The 21,435-nt window shown below is 44.5% G+C and overlaps 1 long non-coding RNA gene and 1 pseudogene across 1 annotated transcript in view; one reads left to right on the top strand and one right to left on the bottom strand.

Moving 5' to 3' along the window:
* Positions 1-1,531: 1,531 nt before the first annotated feature.
* Positions 1,532-3,252, bottom strand: LOC114267187 (pentatricopeptide repeat-containing protein At5g42450, mitochondrial pseudogene; annotated as a pseudogene).
* Positions 3,253-4,204: 952 nt separating this feature from the next.
* The window catches only part of LOC145801127 (uncharacterized), a 38,385-nt gene continuing 21,154 nt past the window's right edge, over positions 4,205-21,435 (top strand). The window contains exon 1 of the long non-coding RNA XR_014342053.1: positions 4,205-4,311. This is a non-coding gene — a long non-coding RNA (uncharacterized LOC145801127). The remainder of the gene's footprint in view (positions 4,312-21,435) is intronic.

Raw genomic sequence — 21,435 nt, 5'->3', positions numbered from 1 at the left:
TGTTTTTTTATACCACACTACCACCAACACCATCAGCCATCTCCACCACGCAACTGCCATTGTCACTACCATCATCATTGCTGCCATGCCATCCCATTGCAATAGCCGCCACAACCACCCTAACACCCTGCTAACACCACTCTCACCAACCCACCACCACCATCACCTTGACTCCCACTCTCCTGCCACCACCATTAATATAGCTGCTAATACATTAATTTTATGGATGCAAAGAAACACTAGAAAATGTTTTTTGGCAGAAACAAATTGAGGGATGGATGGTTGGATAAATGTTTGCTGATGGCCTAAAGATTTAGTTTGATCAATATGAATCTTGAAACTGGATTTTAAACCCAACATTAGTTTTATAGAAGATGGGAAAATATATAATTTTATTATGAACTGATGGATGCACAAATACGACAGTTTATATTATCCAAAACTAAATGGGGTCTAGGTTGAGGATTGCAAGTATAAGCAACAAAATAAATTATGATCTGGTCAGGAGAGGGCGAATAAGAAGTAAATTTTTTGATGAATTCGAAGGTAGCGGCGGAACAAAAGAATTTATTCGGGAGGGGGTAAAAATAGCTCGAAACAGGAGTGGTCCAAAAAACACCACACCTAGTCAAATCTAATACCCTTTTTACATCAAGACAATACACACGCCTAGTAGGACTACAATTTGTACAATATATAGGATCATTGCACTGTATAGCATTCTAGCTGTAATCAAAATCTCACTAGAACACATAATTCAAAGATAGACATATTTCCAATTATCAGTAGACATGAAACATCGTAAGTTACCTCAATAAAACATGAGTAGTTTGACTGGGGAATGAATTGTAATGCAGGAAGCTTAGCCATTCCCACAGTAATCTCCAACATAGTCTCTGGCATTGCTTTGGTTCTGCTAAACTCATCTTTGCTCACTGAAGAGCCCAAGCAAAGTAGCAACTATATTAGTTTCATGTCGGCCAAGACAATCTGCAATCTTGTAAAGATAAAATTGTGAGGGAGTCTAAAATGGACAAGCTCGTCTTAGTGTTTGAGAAACCCGATTACATAAAGACCAGAGTTTGAGTTTGAAGTCCAAAAGAAAAATCAAATCTAGATTAAATGCACAATAAGGGAAAATTATGTGCATAATATAAAAGAATACTCATATTAATTAAGTTTCATCAATCAAATACATAAATTTGCACACTCCAAACATAGAAAAAAATATAATAGAAATATAATTGATATATTAGTAAAAAAAAATTAATTTACAAATTATTGTGTTCACGATCCTATTTGAGCTAAGCTTGGTTCTACTCAAGATCGACTCGATTACTAAATGAGACTAAAAATTTAATTCGAACTCGTTCATTTAGCGAAGGGCTCAAGTTGTTCATGAACAACTCAATTAGTTTACAACCTTATCTACAAGTAAACTCATCGATATTGCTTTGCTTTTGCTAAAAAATCATCTTTGCTATCCAAATCAAAGCATCTTGGATCTTCTGAAGTAAATACTTGTGGGAGAATGTGAAATATACCAATTTCATTCATTACTCCATAAATCAGAGTCTCTTGAATCATGTCTTTACACAAAATTGTGATCATTAAACTGGATATAAGATTCTGTCCAAAGTTTGGAAGCTTGGCTGCTCTCCATCACATGTTCAAGAAAAATGTCAGTACCATATAAATCTCATCCCTTTTGCTGTGTCTCCCATCCACAGTACCAAACACATGAATGCGGTTTTCAATTTCAATCCAACTACACCCTGGGACCCTTTTCATCCCTTTCTCCCTCATCTCTTGTCTGATCATCGACATGCTCTGCCATCTCCCAGCAGCCAAATGTGCATTTGACAGCATAACGTACGATGAAACATCTCCGGGATCCAAAGCCAGAATTTTTGTGGCAGCAAGCTCTCCCAATTCCATATTTGAGTGGATTTGGCACCCTCCAAGCAATGATTTCCAAAACCCAATTCCCGGGTCAAAAGGCAAGTCGTGGATAAACCTCCCTCCTTCCTGGAAATGTCCAGAGCGAGAAAGTAGATCAACCATACAAGCATAGTGCTCGGGTTTTAGCATGTTGGGGTCTTTGAGTCTTGCTTGGTTGAAATATGAATAACCCTCATTGACGAGGCCAACATGGTTACAAGCCAGAAGTACACCAAGTAGCGTTATGCGATTAGGTTGAAGACTTGTGTGTTGCATTTCATGGAAAAGATCCATGGCTTCTCTTCCTCCCCTGTTTTGCGCATACCCACATATAAAAGCATTCCAAGAAATATTTCTTTCAGGAAGTTTGCTAAAGACTAAGAAACTATCTTCCATACTTCCACATTTTGCGTAAAAACTGACCAGAGAATTGGCAACAAACACGCCAAGATCACCCAAGAACTTAATTGGCAGCTGCACTCATAGCACAAGGAAAAGTAGACTGGCTGGGCACATACCCTTCCCTCAACATCTCAACAAAAAAGATTCACAGCCTCCTCATTATGACCTGTTTAGCTATGCCCACCAATCATCGCATTCCACGAAACAACATTCCTCTTCGGCATTGCCTGGAAAAGCCCAAGAGCATCGTCAAACATCTCTTTCTTGAGGTACCCACAAATCAAAGTTGTATAAGAAACCACATTAGGCTCGTGGGTATCATCAAAAGCACTTCGAGCTTCCTCGATTGCGCTCAACTTGGCATAGAGGTCCAAAATTGCACTACCGACAAAGACATTTGACTCGAGGCCTATCTTCGCCTCACAAGCATGAAGTTGTTTGCCTAAATTGAGGTCTTGTAGAGCTGTGGAAGAGTGTGTGACAGTGCCAAAAGTGAATTCATTGGGTCTGACATTCATCACAAGCATTGTTGAGAAGAGAGAGATTGCATCCTTGTGACGACGGTGTTGAGCGAAGCGGCTAATTATTGTTGTGGCCGAAACTACGTCCCAGTCAGACATTTCGTCGAACAACTGGTGAGCATCTGAGAATGCTTTGGATTCACAGTAAGATTGAACAATGTTTGATTCAACAGCTGAAATTCCCAGTTTAATTTCACGTCCATGAGACTTCTGGGTTTCAATAGTGGATGCTTGCCTTTGAGTGTTGGAGATGGGTTGAGAGAGAAGAAGTTTACATATTCTGGATTTCATGTGTGCCTTTGTGTTTGTGGGGGTTACACATGCCCAATGAGCAAATTGGGCAACTTACATCTTTTGACTCTACAAAGCCTAATCATGCAAAATTTTAAAATTGTTTCTAACTTTTTTAATATTATTATTTGGGAATATATGTTGTGTTTGGTATAGTTTATGATTACGATTTATGGAAAAAAAAAAAACAAAAAACAAAAAACAAAAAAAAAAAACTTAAAACAATTTTTTTTAAAAATTTATTACTACCAAACTTCAAAATTTTAAGTGTTAAAACTCAGTCTAAGCCTCATTTGGGAACAAATTTTGTTATTAACTTTTTAGTTTTTTTGTTGAAATATGAGATGAAAAAAATTAATATGTTTGGACTAAAAAAAATTTAATTTTACATTTTACGAAAAGATATACAAAAAATAAAATAAATGAAAATGAATATTTGACAATTTGGTATTTATTAATTTTTAAAAAAAATTTAATAACTTTTTAACTTTTAAACTACTTTATGCACTTGTCAATAGTTCAGACATGAGGGCACTGACTTTGTGCAAATTATAATGAAAGGTAAGTTTGTACCTAATCTATTCTCGCCCTGCCCCCACATTCCCCACCCTGTCTAGTCGTTTTTCAATTCAGCAATGCTACAGACCCCACTGGGGATGACCCCCAGTGACCCCAGTGCCACGTGTCGGCCTGGGGTTGGCTGAAAACTCAAAAAAAAAAAAAAAAAAAAAACTGTTTTTTTTTTTGGACCAATGGGAGGTGACCCCCAGTACCCCCACTGGGGGTCCAAAGCTTTATTCTTTTCAATTTTCTTAAATATAGTAAGATTAAAATATCAAAATATTACACTTAACACTTAGTTTCACTTATTTATATTTTATTTGACATCTTTCAACTATTATATGTAATACATCATATTATTTCACATATTTATTAATACTGCCATTCTCCTATTAATCAATTCATGAATTGTAGGATTCTAACAACCATGATACTACCATGTTGGTGTTTAAACCTGGTTACTCGTCATGATAGATTAAACTAATGCTTTGTATTTGAAGATCGATTTTCTTTTCTTAATGTAGATGTGAGGTAATGGAGTGAAGTGCTTCGCTAGATTTATTGTTGAGCTTGATTACTTACATGGGAGGCAAAGGTATGGTTAGCAGCTGATCTCATGGTTATTATATTTCCCTTGTCAAATTTTCTTATGAGAGCACTCCTCATAGTTGTCTCATATACTCATCAAGTCTTTTGAACTTCCATCCATGGTTCCATTCATTGCATTTTTGTCAGTCCTTTTGTAGGTTAGATTAGAGATGACCTCCAATAGATTTTTCTCAATGTTTCTTCAGCTTCTTGTGGTGGTTGATGAGATTAAAATCTGAAATTTTAAATTGTGCTGTTTGTATTAAATTTCCAACAGTCTTATGTAAGATTCTCTTATGTTTCTTTATTTCTATCAATCAAAAATGTTTGTTAATTTGGTTCAATACCAAAGTTCCTATCTTTAGAGGTCATGACATGACGCGATGACAAGTGCTATTTGCCTTCAACACTATGGCACAGGTTTGAGTCAGGGACTCAACCTTTGGATAAAAATGGGGGTAAGGTTGCTTACCTGCCGCTTTTCCCAGACCATGCTCTAAGCGAGAGCTTGTACCCTGGGCACAATCTTTAGTTAAAATTATGTCATCATGAATGTGCTTAATGTTCTTAATTCTTGGAGAATTTGTAATGTGATAACTATTTAAATTTTGTAGTTTCACAGCTGGTCTAATTGTTCTTGAAATTTAAGTTGATGGGAAGTGTGGGACATATTTTGTGAATAACAACACGTAGCCAAGGTGGCACCAGAGTGTTAGCCGAGGTGCCACATGGCTTGGTCATGTTACCGAGATGATCTTGGCAAGGGCGAGGCTATCTACGGAGATACCGAAATCTGAGATAAACGGATAAGGAACAAGAGTCCTAGAATGGGGGGAGGACCTCAATCTGGATAAAAATAAAGCTATTGAAGAGTTTATCTCTATCTAGTTGGGAGTCCAAAATGAGCATTGAGCAAAAATCTATTGAAGTTAGGCTTCTACAGGGATCAGGTTAGTGCTGGCTATAAAAATAAGGCACCATCGTGGGTCTAAGGTATACCTTTTATACTCTATCTAGTGAGTTAAGCACTATTAGCTATCTTTGAGAGATAATTACTAACTTGATTGTCGGAGTGCCCCCGGGTGGACAAACCACCGTCGAACTCTTATCTTTCTTGTGACAGGTTGTTCGGGTTTAATCTATTCTGCCGGTGCTCTCCTGCTGAGTATTCCCTATTTGGTTGTGTGGTCAAAAATCAACACCCACAATTTGGTGCCATCTGTGGGAACGTGAGGAGAATAGATGGCCAATGACGGGTAGAAAGAAAAGGTTAGGGACGACATCCCTAGTGGGAATGGCAAACACACCGATCCTATTGTAGAGGAAGAGAACTGTAATAAAGAACCCCGGGAGCAGAATCCCGAGGAAAAGGATGTCGACCAAAAGGGAGACGTACCAAAGAAGGCAGGTCAATGCGAGTATTACAACGAAAGCGACCTCCAGATATGGAAAGATCGATGCCTGAGGAGGGACGGCGAGATGAAAGGAATGGTAAACAAATTGGCAGACCTACAACCAGTTGTCAACTTCATGATGCAGAACAACGTCATGCAGCCACCGTTTCCATTTGAGGACACGCCGATTCCAATGGCCAAGAACGATGCCCAGAAAATGGGGGCAGAAAACAATCCCTGCAATCCCCCAACATGACAGGGCAAAGGAGCATTCACATCGGCCTTCACGGGAGGTCGGGCGAGGAGAATCAATGAGAGGAGAGTCTTAGAAGACACCTCGTGCTAAGGAAACTTATGTCAAGGAACATCAGCGTGTTCAAGGGAATGAGCTTTATTTTGACATGATGAATGAAGGGAGGTCTAAGAGGACTCATAACGACACCGGGAGCAGCACACCAAAGAGGCTAAAATCCATTGACAGCCGAGCTCCTGGACGGACTAAGGAGGATTTGAGGGACTACCTCCAGAAGAAGCAACAAGATGCCGAGGTCACGTCTCCGGTCAAGCCGAGAACGCCGTTCTCAATAGAATTGGATAAGTTTAAGGCTAAAAAAAGGTTCCACATGCTGAGATTTCAGATATACGACGATAAGTCCGATCCTTTCACGTCGGCTTATATTTGAACTCAATGGCACTGTATACCGGGAACGAACTGTTGTTCTATAAGGTGTTCCCCTCATTTTTTGGAAAAATCGCATCAGATTGGTTTCACAAGTTGCCGAAAGGAACTGTGAAAAGTTGGGAAGGCCTGATTGAGATGTTTGTGGCCAGGTTTGTTACAAACAAACTGCAGCCATTAAGGGTAGACTCCCTGATGGCTCTAAGAATTAGCGAGGATGAAATCCTCAGGGCTTATGCCGAAAGGTATTATGAGGTGTTTAACAGAATACCAGGGTGCAACTAAGAGTTAGCGGTTGTATCTTTTAAAAACGACCTGAACGATGATTGCATGCTTCGAAAATCATTAGCAAAGACGCTGCCAAAAAGTATGGAGGAACTCATGGCCAGGATCGAGAAATATGTGAGAGCTGAAGAAGACATGCTAGGAACAAAGACGACAAAGTAAGACAAGAAAAACGGCTCGCCGAAGCGAGGCCGAGGTAATACAAATTTTAATAGACAAGAAACAAGATTGAAGGCTGCACAGGCAGTCACCACAGTGTTCCAGATCCCGGTTTACAAAGTCCTGGAAAGGATCAGGAACTAGCCTTACTATAGAGCACCAGAGAAGATTCCTGGCGAATTTATGGAAGAAGCCTTGGGAAGCATTGTGTCTACCACAATGAGGATGGGCATCTGAATCAGGAGTGCAGAGCCCTAAAGACACATCTGGAAGATCTAGTAAGACAAGGTCACTTAAGGGACCTAGTAGATGAGGCCAGAACAAAGGAAGAGCAAGCAAGGCCGTCCTAGGCACCGGCAGCACCACCTCCACCAGCACTGCAACCGCAAGCAGATGGACCTTGAGTGATCAATGTGATTTACTCGAAGGTCAATGAGAACGAGCTACGTGGGGAGACTCAGAGGGTAAAGCACTTACAACATGTGTATCAGGTCCAACAAAAGAGGCCTAGGGCAGACGAGTACCAGGGACCAATGGTGTCTTTTACTGAAGCCGACCTAGACATGGTGCAACATCCATACGACAATGCTCTGGTGATATCCCTCAAGATTGGAGAATACCAGGTAAGGCGCATTATGATTGACCAAGGCAACTCTTATGACATCATGTATGTCAGATGTTATAAGGAGCTCGGCCTTCACCGAGATAATCTGGTGCAGTCTAACAGTCCAATGGTCGGGTTCAATGGAATGCCGACATGGCCCCTGAGAGCAATAAGTTTGGAGGTGCACGCAGGCACCAAGAAGGTAAGTACAGAGTTCACAGTAATTGACGCCCCCTCCCCTTACAATGTTATCTTGGGGAGGCCATGGTTACACGCAATGAGGGTTGCTCCCTCAACATTGCACCAATTGTTGCGGCTCCTAACAGAGCATGGAATTGAGGAAGTGAGAGGGAATTAGGTGCAGGTAAAGAATTACTCCATGACAGTAATGAAATCCACCTGCAACATACGAGAGACAGAAACAGTCGAGATTGAGGACAATGACATAGAGGTCCTGGATGACGTCAGCAAAGAGCCGGCCGACAAAAGTGAGGAAGCCTTAAAGAAAATCCTAGTCCAGTAAGGGGATGAAGAGCACTTCTTCATTCTTGACTCAAGCTTGGCCGAGAAGGAAGAAAATGAGTTAGAAGCATTCTTGTGAGCAAACATAGAGGTGTTTGCCTGGACGTCCTACGAGATGCCTAGCATTGACCCCAAGGTTACATGCCACAGACTGAATGTAGACAAGTCGGCTAAACCCGTCATTCAGCGAACAAGGAGACCGACGTTGGTTCATGTGGAGGCAGTAAAGGAGGAAGTGAACAAATTGTTAGAGGCTAGAACCATTTGAGAGGTAAACTACCCAACTTGGTTGTCAAACACAGTTGTTGTGAAAAAGAAGAACGAGAAGTGGAGGGTCTACGCGGACTTCACGAGCCTGAATAGGGCTTGTCCTAAAGACAGTTTCCCACTTCCCAAGATTGATAAATTAGTGGACGCCACTTCAGGGCATGGAATGATGAGCTTCCTAGACGCTTACAGGAGGTACCATCAAATAGCAATGTATCCCCTCGATGAGGAGAAGATTGCATTTATCACCCCAAAAGGGTTGTATTGCTATAGAGTGATGCCTTTCGGGTTGAAAATGTCACGACCCAAACCCGGCCCTATGGGTTTAGCACCGTAACCGGCCAGTAATCCGAGATTACCGAAGGCCTGCAGAACAGTAGTACAGTAAAACAGAGTACAGGGCCTGGCGGAAGCCAATACAGTAAAGAAACAATGCCCAATGAGCTGTGACAGTCTGCATGCAAAAAGACTTTTCATACATTTATACATAAACAGTACAGAACAGTATGCACAGTATTTACAATCATTCAGGCTAGGGACTTAATCCCTGCATAACAGTACAGTAAACATTCAGTGGTGACGAGGCCCAAACACCAAAGTCCCGAAACTAGCACAAAATAGCACAAAATAAGGCCTTTCAAGGCCTAAGAGGGGTCAAACACCCTCAAATCACAAAACACCCTTAATAAACAATCAAGAGGGTCTAAAAAAAGAACTTTTTTGTATTATACACCAAGCTCAAAAACGAATTTAAGACAGGTAGAAATAAGGTGCAAAAATGGGGAATAAAGGGGTGAGATTCTTACCCTTGAAGCCTTCTTCAACAATGATGCTCCAATGGCCTTCCTTGGCTTGAATCCAACACCAAAACTTCCAAATCAGTCCTTTAGAACCTCAGTTCCAAGAGGAAGGTGAAACACTAGGTGCTTGTGTGCAATAGTATGGACTAAAACACACACAAGAGCACAAAAGAGAGGGAAAGAGAGATGGGATGTGTATCTAACCCTAACCCTAGAACTCAAACCCTAACAATGGCTGTCTAAGCTTTCAAAATATCTTAAGTGTCTAACCTCTAAGGCCAAGAGACCAACCCCTCTCTATATAGAAGCTTTTGTCTTGTAAAGCTTACAAGACAAGCTTCCAAGAGAGAGATCCCTCCATACACGTGTATGGAGGGGAGCCAAAAGCAAGACAGCTGTCTTAAAATATCTGCAAAAGCAGATGCACAATAGTCGGCCTGCCAAAAATGCCATTTTGGCAAAAAAGAGTGCCGGCCAGCACTAAATAGTGCTGACCGGCAACAAATAGTGTATATTGCCGGTGGCAGCAAAAACCAGCCGGTGGCCTCTAGCCACTGCCGGTGGTGGGTGGGGATGGTCTACAAGCCCTACCCTGCCTCTCCAAGGCAAAACACAAGTGTTCGGTGCGAAACCAGACACTAAACGGTCGAGTTCGGAGATCCTGAGGCAAGGCGCGCGAGCCGAGGCCTCCGGGAACTCCAAACGAACACAAACATGGATAATCACCGAGTGTTCAAACGGTGACGTCCAAGTCTTGAGGACGGTCAAAAATGGGGTGTCTACAGTTGCCACTCTTTGACAGAACTCGAAAGTCATAACAATGACGGGAATGAATGTCAAAGCCCAGAGACGACCCATTTTTGACAAGGCCGAAGACTTAGACAAACATGCAAGACAATCAAGATATGCGCCCGAAGGCAGGGGCAAAATGCAAGACAATGCACGAAGCCGAGCATAACTTATGATCATGCAAAGAAAGCTGTAACGAAGCATACATGCGACAGTTTTAAGCTAGCATACATCAAACTACACTGTAATGCAGAAAGGATGTAAGAGAATTATGCAATTCTCAATACGTCTCACTCGGAGGATACAATACCTGTGCGGCTCGTCTGGTCGCACCAGCCTCAAATGAACCGTACATACAATATCGTGCCTGAAAAGAAAACAAACTTAACAGGTACAATATCGTTAGCAACATGCATAGTAGTATACTCAAAATGCGTGACAGCGCAAAGCAAGTGGGGAGCATAACAATGCTGTGGAAATACAAACATGTAAGTGGAGCATGCGGTCTATGCCGGCAACGAATTTGATCATAAGCATGCGGTCTACGCAGGTAATGAAATCAACAAATTATGCGGTCTACGCAAGCAATGCATGCGGTCTACGCAAGCAATGAAATTAATATGGAGTCTACCCAAACAAAACATGCGGTTTACGCAGGTAATGATATTAAACAATCATGCGGTCTACGTAAGCAAAACATGCGGTCTACGCAAGTAATGAAATTGAACAATGATGCGGTCTACGCAATCAAAGCATGCGGTCTACGCAGGTAAAGAAATAATGCGGTCTACGCAGGTAATGAAAATAGTAATGCGGTCTACGCAGTCAAAACATGCGGTCTACGCAGGTAATGAAATCAATAAAGATGTGGTCTGCAATCAAAACATGCGGTCTATGCAGGTAATAAAATTAATATGCGGTCTACGCAATCAAAACATGCGGTCTACGCAGGTAATGAAATTAATAAAGATGCGGTCTACGCAAGCAAAACATGCGGTCTACACAGGTAATGAAATTAATAAAGATGCGGTCTACGCAATCAAAACATGCGGTCTACGCAGGTAATGAAAATAGTAATGTGGTCTACGCAAGCAAAACATGCGGTCTACGCAGGTAATGAAATAATGCGGTCTACGCAAGGAAAGAAATTGAACAATTATGCGGTCTACGCAAGCAATACATGCGGTCTACGCAGGTAATGAAATTAACATGCGGTCTACGCAATCAAAACATGCGGTCTACGCAGGTAATGAAATTGAACAATGATGCGGTCTACGCAATCAAAGCATGCGGTCTACGCAAGGAAAGAAATTGAACAATTATGCGGTCTACGCAAGCAATACATGCAGTCTACGCAGGTAATGAAATTAACATGCGGTCTACGCAATCAAAACATGCGGTCTACGCAGGTAATGAAATTGAACAATGATGCGGTCTACGCAATCAAAGCATGCGGTCTACGCAAGGAAAGAAATTGAACAATTATGCGGTCTACGCAAGCAATACATGCGGTCTACGCAGGTAATGAAATTGAACAATTATGCGGTCTACGCAAGCAATACATACGGTCTACGCAGGTAAAGAAATTGAACAATAAATATGCGGTCTACGCAAGGAAAGAAATTGATTACAAACATGCGGTCTACACAGGTAATGTAATGAACATGCGGTCTACGCAAGTAATGAAATGATTACAAACATGCGGTCTACGCAGGTAATGTAATTAACATGCGGTCTACGCAAGTAATGAAATGATTACAAACATGCGGTCTACGCAGGTAATGTAACTAACATGCGGTCTACGCAAGTAAAGAAATGATTACAAACATGCGGTCTACGCAGGTAATGTAATTAACATGCGGTCTACGCAAGTAAAGAAATGATTACAAACATGCGGTCTACGCAGGTAATGTAATGAGATGCGCAAAATCGTGCAACGGAATGCAATGCACAAAACAACGTGATGGTTTGAAATGCACAAAACAGTGCGACGATTCGAATTGCACAAAACAGTGCGACAGTTTGAAATGCACAAAACAGTGTGCCGGTTTGAAATGCACAAAACAGTGCGACAGTTTGAAATGCACAAAATAGTGCGACGGTTTGAAATGCACAAAACAGTGCGACGATTTGAAATGCACAAAACAGTGCGCCGATTTGAAATGCACAAAACAGTGCGACGGTTTGAAATGCACAAAACAGTGCGACTATTCGAAATGCACAAAACAGTGCGATGATTTGAAATGCACGAAACAGTGCGATTGGTATGCAATACACATGGGGAAACTTTTGGATCTTGTAAAAGTCAAAAGGATACGAAAAGGATACACATTGTATGAATTGGAGTGCCACGCACAGAAGACACGACCCGAGGTCACAACGGGGGCTGGTTGAGCGTCGGAAATGCACTTTCTTGCACCTTCTTGAGCTATGAAGACCAAAAACTTCTTAAATGGCCTAAACAAGGTTGTGGGAACACCACCGGCCGGAAGGGGGGGCCACCGGCTATCCACCGGCTGAAAAATAACTCCATCGGCACAAAATATTACCGGCCGACACAAAATATTGCCGACCGGCAAACAGTTGCTGATTCGGAACAGTTGCTGATTCGGGGCAGTTTCGACTTTTCACTTCGGGTGTTTTAAAATAGGGTTTCAAACCCTATTTGCTCACTTCTCCACCGCTGAAAACTCTCACCCTCTCTCTCTAGAGTGTTTTTATCTCATTTTTCGCCCGTTTCTTTGCGTTCTACGCCCATTTCGTCGTCGGATTCGCGATTTTCTTCGCGTTTCGGACATTTTCAACCGATCACATTTTTGTTTCGGTGCCTCGTTTGGCGTTCTCGGCTTTTCGGGGTTTGTTCCCCTCATTTTCCTCTTCATTCCCGTGCCTTTTCACATTCCGGCCTTCCCGGCCATTTTCGACCTTCTCGGGAGTTGACTTTTCGGTTGACTCTTCGTATTCTGGCCCGGTTTTCCTTCCTCCGGCCATTTTCACATCATTCCTGACATGGCGGACGACATTCCACGTGGCGGGACTCCCTCGGACCACAAGATGGATCCCGGGGTCGAGCTCCTACCGTTGAGCGAGCGCCCGTTCGACCCGGCGACCTACCGACCGGCGATCCATGTTCTGCCCCCCGACGGCCTGCGTCAGTTCCGGAGCTTCGAGAGGCACGTAGCGCCTGAGCTACTACTGCGTGAGCCTACCTCCCACCTTTCTTTCAGCGTTTCCGAGGTAACTTTCTTTCTTCTGCTTTACTTTCCGCAATATAGGATACAAAACTGTCATAGTTAGCTGTACTCTTTAACTGCTTGAATTTGATATACCGTAGACTGTAGTTGACTGTAAACATACATACAACTGACATCTGCTCGAGACTGACACCTGCACACACACTGCACTAGCCCTGAATCACTCGAACACACTGCACTCACTGTATTTCACTGCATACACACTGGCACCCAGTATTTGTCTGAATCTATTAAATTTGCACATAATGCTATATCTGTTCTGAAACACCCAAACACGCTGACACATCACACGTATTTCACCGTAAGCACACCGGCACCCGGTATTTGTCTGAATCTGACAAACTTGCACACATGCTTTATCTGCTTCTTCAAAACTGCATTTTGAATGTTGTCTTGCAATTGTTATTTTCTGTTTACAGGAGGGTTCCCATACCATTCGCGGGTATGGGAATACTGGCGCTCGGGAGTGGTATGATAAGCTCCCTGACGCAGTCCGACGCATCGTGGATCGAGCGGGTTTTGGCGCCTTCTGCCGAGGACTCTCCAGGCTCTCCACATGCAGACCTCTCCTTGCCGCTCTGGCGGAGAGGTGGTGGGACACCACCGATTCTTTTCACTTTTCTGCTACAGGGGACATGACGATGACCCCTTACGATTTCTCGATGCTCACTGGCATCGGGGTAGGGGGGATCCGATCCCTTTTGACATCGACATGGATGAGTGGACCGCCGCTCAGGTCCATCTACTGGGGGAGGCCCCACCTCTTGCTCGTCCAGGCTTCGTGCGGTACTCCTGGTTCGAGGTACAGTTTCGGGTTCAGCCCGTGTTGGAGGAGGAGGCGCAGATGACCCAGGAGGACGTGGAGAGGTATGCTCGCGGCTTCCTCATGTTCCTGTTCGGGACTACCATCTTCGCCGATCGGGCGAACACCGTGCCTCTCTGTCTTCTCAGTGCACTGGTGGACGTCCGGGACATCCTGCATTATGATTGGGGTGGCGCTGCTCTGGCCACCCTTTATGGATATATGAGCTCGGCTTCGCACGGCAGCGGCCAGTTGCTCGGAGGCTACTGGAGGGCTTGGGAGGTACACTTCTTCTCCGCTTTTCACTTCTGTCCGATATTTTCTGTACTATGTACACTGCACACACGGTAGTCTGCTCTATGCTTGCTGTATATTGTACACACGGCACACACATACACTCTGCTTCACACTGACTGTACATTGCTCACACTGTACACTGCACAACACACGGCTCTGCCACTTCTGCTTTATTCTGTATATTCTGCTTTTTCTGATAAATGCACTGGTATTTACCTTGCAGCTGTGGGTTTACGCCTACTTTCCTAGGCTTGCCCCTGTACCAGTCACAGAGACTCCCCTGGTCGTCCCCTTCTCACGGCGCTTTGACGGGAGATGCACCCGGCGGCCGCGAGAGACTTTCGGCTTTTTCCGCCGATACTTCGACACCATTACCCCGACCGAGGTATGTTTTACTTGCAGTTCATTTAAGCTTCGCTTTCCCACTGTATATTTCAATAACAGTAGATAACAAACTGTATGTCACTTCCAGATCACTTGGCGGCCGTGGGCTCTGTTGCCAGCTGTGACTCGAGATCGGTTTGCCGGTGCCGATGAGACCTCACGTTTCCGGATCTTGTTGGAGGGCCCGGTCTGTCGGGCTTGGTACCTGGGGGAGCGTTTCCTACGCCAGACCCTGGGGTTACCTGAGCAGATAGTCCCGGTTCACCCTCCCGTGGATATGAGGGAGACCGAGAGGCTCACGAGCGAGCAGATGGATGACTACACCATTGGCTGGGAGGAGGCCGGCTTCAGAGGCGCCGGAGACTATCGGGAGTACGTGCAGACGTACCTGATGCGACCTCTGAGTGGCGGCCGTCGAGCAGAGGGGGCCAGGCCTGTGGCATCGGCAGTTGGGGCCGGAGCGGGAGTTGGAGTAGGGGCTGCGAGGAGGGCCCGAGTCCGTGGCAGGGGCGGAGTTCAGGGAGGACGGGGAGCTGGCTGGCCCGCCCTGCCTGCTACACTGACTTTCCGGGGGCAGGGTGGGGCGACCTATCAGATCCCCTTCGCCCCTCCGCCAGCTGATCATGAGTTCATCGATGTCCCCGACTTACCTCCGGTATGTATTACTGCACCTTGTATAGTCATGTCATTTCAGTTTATTTGATATTCCATAGAATACTAATGCATCTGACACTTTTGCAGGCTTCTTTTGGGTATACCCGTCAGTCGTTGGCGATGAATGCCTCGATGATGGGGATGCTTCAACGGACTTTTGACCTCCTAGCCCTCTACAGCATACCGGTATGTCCTTCTGACACTGGCCTCAAACCATTCATACACTGCTTTACATAATCTGATGCACAGCACAACACCTGATACACTGATCTCGCAGTATCTGATTCACTGCATACACTGCATTCTGCACCATACTCTGCGATGATAAACTGCTCACGGCATTCTCATATTGTACTCGTATACTGCATTCTGCACGGATAGACTGCTCACGGCATTCTCATACTGTACTCATACACTGCATTCTGCACTAATAAACTGTCTACAGTATACTGATGCATTTCCCTTTTATGTGTTTTTTCAGCCTCCTTTCCAGGTTCCCATGGCAGGAGGTGCTCCAGCTGGACCTTCCGTCCCTGCCCGGGGGAGAGATGAGGAGGGCCGAGTATTCCCCTGCTCCAAGGCGGGGCGCACTCATGTCGGGAGTAGCTCACGAGCTCCAGTCCCGGATGATGATGATGACGAGGAGTCAGAGGCGGAGGCAGAGGCGGAGTCCGAGTCATCGGAGGAGGAGACCGGAGGCGGTTCTAGCTCGGGCTCTGACGACGATGCTGATGATGCTCCTAGACCCTCGTCCAGGAAGAGGACCAGGATAGACTGATGGCCCTTGGAGTGCTCGACACAGATGCGGATTTTTGTTATTTTTCTTCTTTCCTGTACTTTTCCTCTTTTCCTTGGTAGTTAGATTACCTTGTACTGCCGCAGGCAGATTTTGTTTTCCTCAAAATTTTGTACTTGAAAAAGATTATGAAATGAACAGATTTTTGCTTAAAAAGTCTTACATTTACATATATCATGCATTGCATCGCATTCCATCATGTTACACCTCAATATAAATGAAATTGATTGGTTATCTGAAAATTGAACACTCGCACTTGTAATAATCAGATAACTAAACAGCCGACAGCCCAAGCAGCCCACTGCCTGATTCTGGATACACAGCCCTTGCTCTACTGGGGATTAATCTGTATACAGCCCTTAGCACAGCATTCGGTTCATCCTGCACACAGCAAATTCTGAACAAATGGCCCAATCTGACAAAACGGACTGCAGCGGTGAAACCAGCCGGAGTTGAAATACAATCGGATATAGAGAATGGCACAACATTCTGAGCATAAATGATTAACTTTCGGAAAAGGGGTTTTCTTAGCCGGGGTATCGAGCCTACAACTGAACACAGCAGGGAGGACTCAAACAAAGAGGTACACGACCTAAACATAACGAGACACGCTCGGGAAAGACTAAAAAACAAAAGACGAGACCGTCAAGTCAAAGAGACACGACACACAGGCGCATAAATGAAGACGGGGGATTTCTGATCATGAGGAGCCAGTTCAATCTGGGTATTGTTTCCCGCCCTCTTCTCATTTATGATTCTCGCATCACTCTGGCACTCAAGCTCGGATTTTCTCTCAAAACCCTTTTCCTCACTTTTTTCTCAACTTACACCTCTCTATTCTTCATTCTCTCATTTTTCATCCCTCCCCGGGGTGATTGATGGATAAATAGAAAGGTGTGGGTTCATGCTCAACACCGTTAGCTCACAGCTATTTCTTCTGACGGGTAGAGCGCTCTTCTGGCAAGTACGTTGATGACGGGGGAAAGACAGAACGCCTGGCTCAACTGTGCCCCTAGTCCATCATTTTAACCATTTTTTTGTTTTGGTTTCTACTAAAACAGTTTTGATCAAAATGAGAGTCGGATTAACGTACTTGTTCGATTTTTGATTTAAAAATCATGCAAGTCAGGCTGTAAGCATTGAAAATTTTCCCTTTTGGGTCCAAGACAATGGTCCAGTTTTGGAAAGTGGAACAATTTTCAAGAAAATAGTCAACCTCAGTGAAAATTTTCAAAAACTATTTTTCAAACAGTCAATGCTCAACAGGCATGGAACTTACTCTTTGAGATGCGCAACCTCGGATCGGAGGCAATGGAAAATTGCCCCTGGTTTGAAGGGGGTGGGAGGCAGCGGAAAGTTGCCCCTGGTTTAAATGGTGTCTCATGGCAACGGAAAGTTGCCCCTTGTTTGAATGGTGCCGCAGCAATCTGCAAACAGTCTTCATTGGCGGTGGTCGAGCTCTTGGACACAGCGATGACGAAGACGGTCACAACAAATATATGGACACAGTCGCCTTGGAAGCGTTGGCGACTAGACTTTGGGATGAAATCAAAACCATTGCATGGACTGAGACGCTTATGAAAACGTTGGGGGCTGGACTTCATGATGAAGTTGCCTACGTATCCCAAACATGGGAATCAAGCCTCACGTAGTTCCGGTTAAGGTACACTCGGGTATTTTAACCTTCACTTTTTTTAGGCTCTCACTTTTGCCAAGGCGCCCAATGCGGGTTTTCGACCTTGCAAGCTTCTTTTCATTTTCTATTTTTTTCATTTCTTTTTGTTTTCCTTTTTGCATTTTTTGTCTTTTTCTTTTCTTTTCTTCTTTTTTTGTATTTTTTGTTTTTTTTGTATTTTTCTCTTGCTCTAACTTTTGCCTGGGTCGCCCTTCCGGGTTTTCGGCCCAGCGAGCCTCTCAAAGGGTAAAAGTGTAACAAGTCCATGCCAAATGGTTTTCGAAATTGAAGCCTCTCCGTGTCTAGGAGAACGGCTATTGCACTGATTTGCAGAAGAATCCATCACGCTTACTCCACGAGCTTCTTCTGGTGAGATCTACTCGTTTTGATTCGGTTTTGATGCCTCCTGCTCGAGGGCTGCTTCTGATCTGGCCATGCGGGCCTTACATGACGTTTGACCGTTGAACTTTCTGAACGTTCTGAACGGATTCAAAGTCGGAAAACAAACGGGTTGAATCTCGAGGCTGAGAGCGATCCTAGGCTGCGCAACCTCAAGAGGGATTCCACACAAGTCTTCACAGGGCCGCGTAAAACATTTGTTTTTGAAATTTTTTTAAGAAAGCGACAAATCGCTCGCGCCGAAGATAGTGTGGAACCAATCTGGATCCAGCCAGGATCCTCCTCAGTACTCACGCCGACAAGCATGATTTCACCCATTAAAAGGCTTAGCACGCCTCTCTTTCTCTCAGAATGATCAAAATTTTACAAAACCCGAGGAATTCCTTCCTCTTCGTTTTTATCACCGCAGTGTTCAAAAGGTTTGTTTTTTGAAAAACTTAGGTTAATGCAATGAGTTTGGCGCGCAGGAGAGCAGGCGAGATGTACTGTTAGCCTAATCAAATTCTCTGGCACTTATGCTGAAAGCAAGCATGAAGTTGAGATAGCAACAGCTGTTTCATTCGGATTTGTTGGTGCAACTGGCCCCTTGGCAGAAATAGACTCAAAACAAAAATAGATAATTACAAAACAAAACGGTGTTTGGGACAACAACCCCAGAATCACCTAGTATTATATACAAAGGGGGACTGACTCGATACAACAAGACAGACCCTTAAGCAAAAAGACTGACTCAAGACAAAGAGACAGACTCAAAACAAAAGACTGACTCGACACCCAAGCCAGGATTTACAAAACTCGGTTTCACTGATGCTCAAAAATGCGTGCCAGACGCTATATCCAAAATATACCAAATGTCGCCCGCAGGCGGTTCACTTCACATACTCGCAGTATCTGAGCCCTCGAAATCCAACAACGGGGTGGTAACGAACTTGCCTGAGGTGGGTGGGAGGATAACCTTGTTGTCGATCAAATCTTGCACTTCATGACGAAGGCGGAAACAACCGTCGGTACTGTGGCCGGACTGTTGGTGGTACGCGCAGTACAAGGTAGCATCATGCGTGGCGGGGAGATTCTTCGGGAGTGGCTGAGGCTCCAAAGGTTTAAGATGCCCATTCTTCGCCAGTATTAGTAATGCCCTAGACAAAGGCATGTAGAGGTCGTGAAAGACCCTGTGCCCTCGGGGCAGGTACTTTGAAGTTTGAGGATTCTTGCCAGATGCGCTAGCGAAAGGGTCGGCTGGCACTGCCTTGGCTTTTTGACCCTTTCCCGGTGCAGGGTTGGGAATGACAGGAATTGTCTGGGCATGACGGGGCCCATCCCGGTTTTCTGCCTGGTTTGAACTACCTTTGATTGGAGCGGGAAAAGCATCATCTACAGCTTTGGTCACGATCGCAGATGTGTGTTGCTTGTTCATCCCTCTGACTTTCAGTCTGTCTGGCATATGGCGCAACAAGCAACACACAGTCCTCTGGCTGGCTGAGCTCTATCACAATCCGCCCCAGCAGCGGAGGCTCCTGTGGTATGAAATTCCCGGCATATGGCGCAACTGGCGGTGAAGCCGACATTCCATAGGCCAAATCGGCCACGGTCCTCTGGAGGTCACCTATCATCCCCATCAATTCAAAGGTGGTGGGCTCACGAGCCTGGTATAACTGGGAAGCCCAGACCGGGTGCACAACGGGCGACCTGGGTGGATGTGACATACTGATGCTGGCCTTACTCTGCGGAGCGGTCCCCTGCTCCAATGCAGCCGTCATAACCACAACTTCTTCTGAATTTTGTGCCGCCATAAATCCTGCCTCGGCAAGGGGAGACACTGGCTATTCTGTATCAACTCTGCGACTCTCTGAACTGAAAGGAAAAACAGACAGCATTTCAGCCCAAATTGATCAAACGCGGGTGTAGCCAAACAACTGTACCCTACTGCTGATCACTGTTCCCAGAAATCACTGTTCCCGAAAACTGAACCCTGATACCCGCGGATAACTGATTCTCATAACTGATACTGATACTAGTGTCCTCAGGTCTGATACTCAAACTTGCAAACTGACATGTACTTTCCCTGTAGAAATACATTCTAGAAGCACATAGCAAGTAAAGAGAACAAAAACACCCCTATGTTGGGGTAGGGTTTCCCTGTCCTATTTTGTCAAGAGCTAGGGTTTCACTACGCACACAGCGGTTCTCAAACAACCTAACATCGGGTAAGCAACCTGTCCTAACTTGGAATGGTCACTATGGATCCGAATATGCACTAGGTCGAATGGTCGAAAAGGGTGCCTCGGTAAAAACCGGGGTTTGTGTTCCCATACTGTCAGAGCCCATAGCCGGTCAGCCTTATGGACATGCCTTGACAAGACAAGCCTCCGGCAAACCGTTCAAGAATGGCAGATGGCAAACACTGTGTTCCTCGGCGCACCAATGCACATGCAATGCAAAGAAACACATAAATGAGATCAAAACAGGATATCACGAGTTCAAGTCAAGCTCTCTAAACTCCCCAGCAGAGTCGCCAGAAACTGTAACAAGTCCGCGAAGGGGCCTCGCTGCAGTTCAGACTCTCGATTTTGTTACGGTTCTAAATCTGAACCAAAGAGTCCAAATCTGGCAAATTGTTTTGAGAAACAAATTTTTTGAAAAAGTAGTGCCAAACATGGACTGCTTTGCCAGATACAGAGTCGCCACCTAAATATTTTTAAAATGGGGAAATTTAGGAAACCCTGACTCGGTGCCGAAGGCCACATGTCCGTCATCACCGGAGTTGTCTCGGCTCGGGAGCTTGGGTACGATCGGGGAAGGTCAGCTATGAGCACCCCCTTTCGCCCGGTCCGAAGACCGGCCTCTACTAACCATGATATCCGATTTTGAAAACATTACGTGTTCTTATTCCATTTATTAGCCTAGAATTACTATGTTATGCGCGCAGCAAACAAGTATAGACTAGATCGCCTAATTTGGAAATAAGCATTGCATATTCGTTTGTTTTGGAAAATGTTTTGGATTTTCTACTCGCAAGTAGGCTAAAATGCGGATTTCAACGAGTTTTTCCAACTCAAACAATCCAACCTTCACCCACAGGCATTCAAAACAGTTTATCACATAAGCATCTAGCCACATGGTAAACATGTTGTCATGTTAACATTCACACGCATGCGAGATGCTAAAGCGAAAATACTTACATCATACTCCGTGCCAAAACAATAAACTAGTTAGCAAACATGCGTGTCCTAGTTCATGTTAAATTGCCTAATGCAACATATACAGGATGCAATTAGATAGGCTCGGCTAACCTAAGCATGGCATATGAAATGCGATTAACTATCACATATTCAATTTTTGAAATGAAGTATAAATGCAGTTAGCGTGATGTA

This window comes from Camellia sinensis, chromosome 10, assembly GCF_055761805.1.
Source record: "Camellia sinensis isolate YWXY chromosome 10, ASM5576180v1, whole genome shotgun sequence".
NCBI classification, from domain to species: domain Eukaryota; kingdom Viridiplantae; phylum Streptophyta; class Magnoliopsida; order Ericales; family Theaceae; genus Camellia; species Camellia sinensis.
Note: the sequence above shows the minus strand (reverse complement) of the source record. Positions and strands in the feature narration are given on the sequence as shown.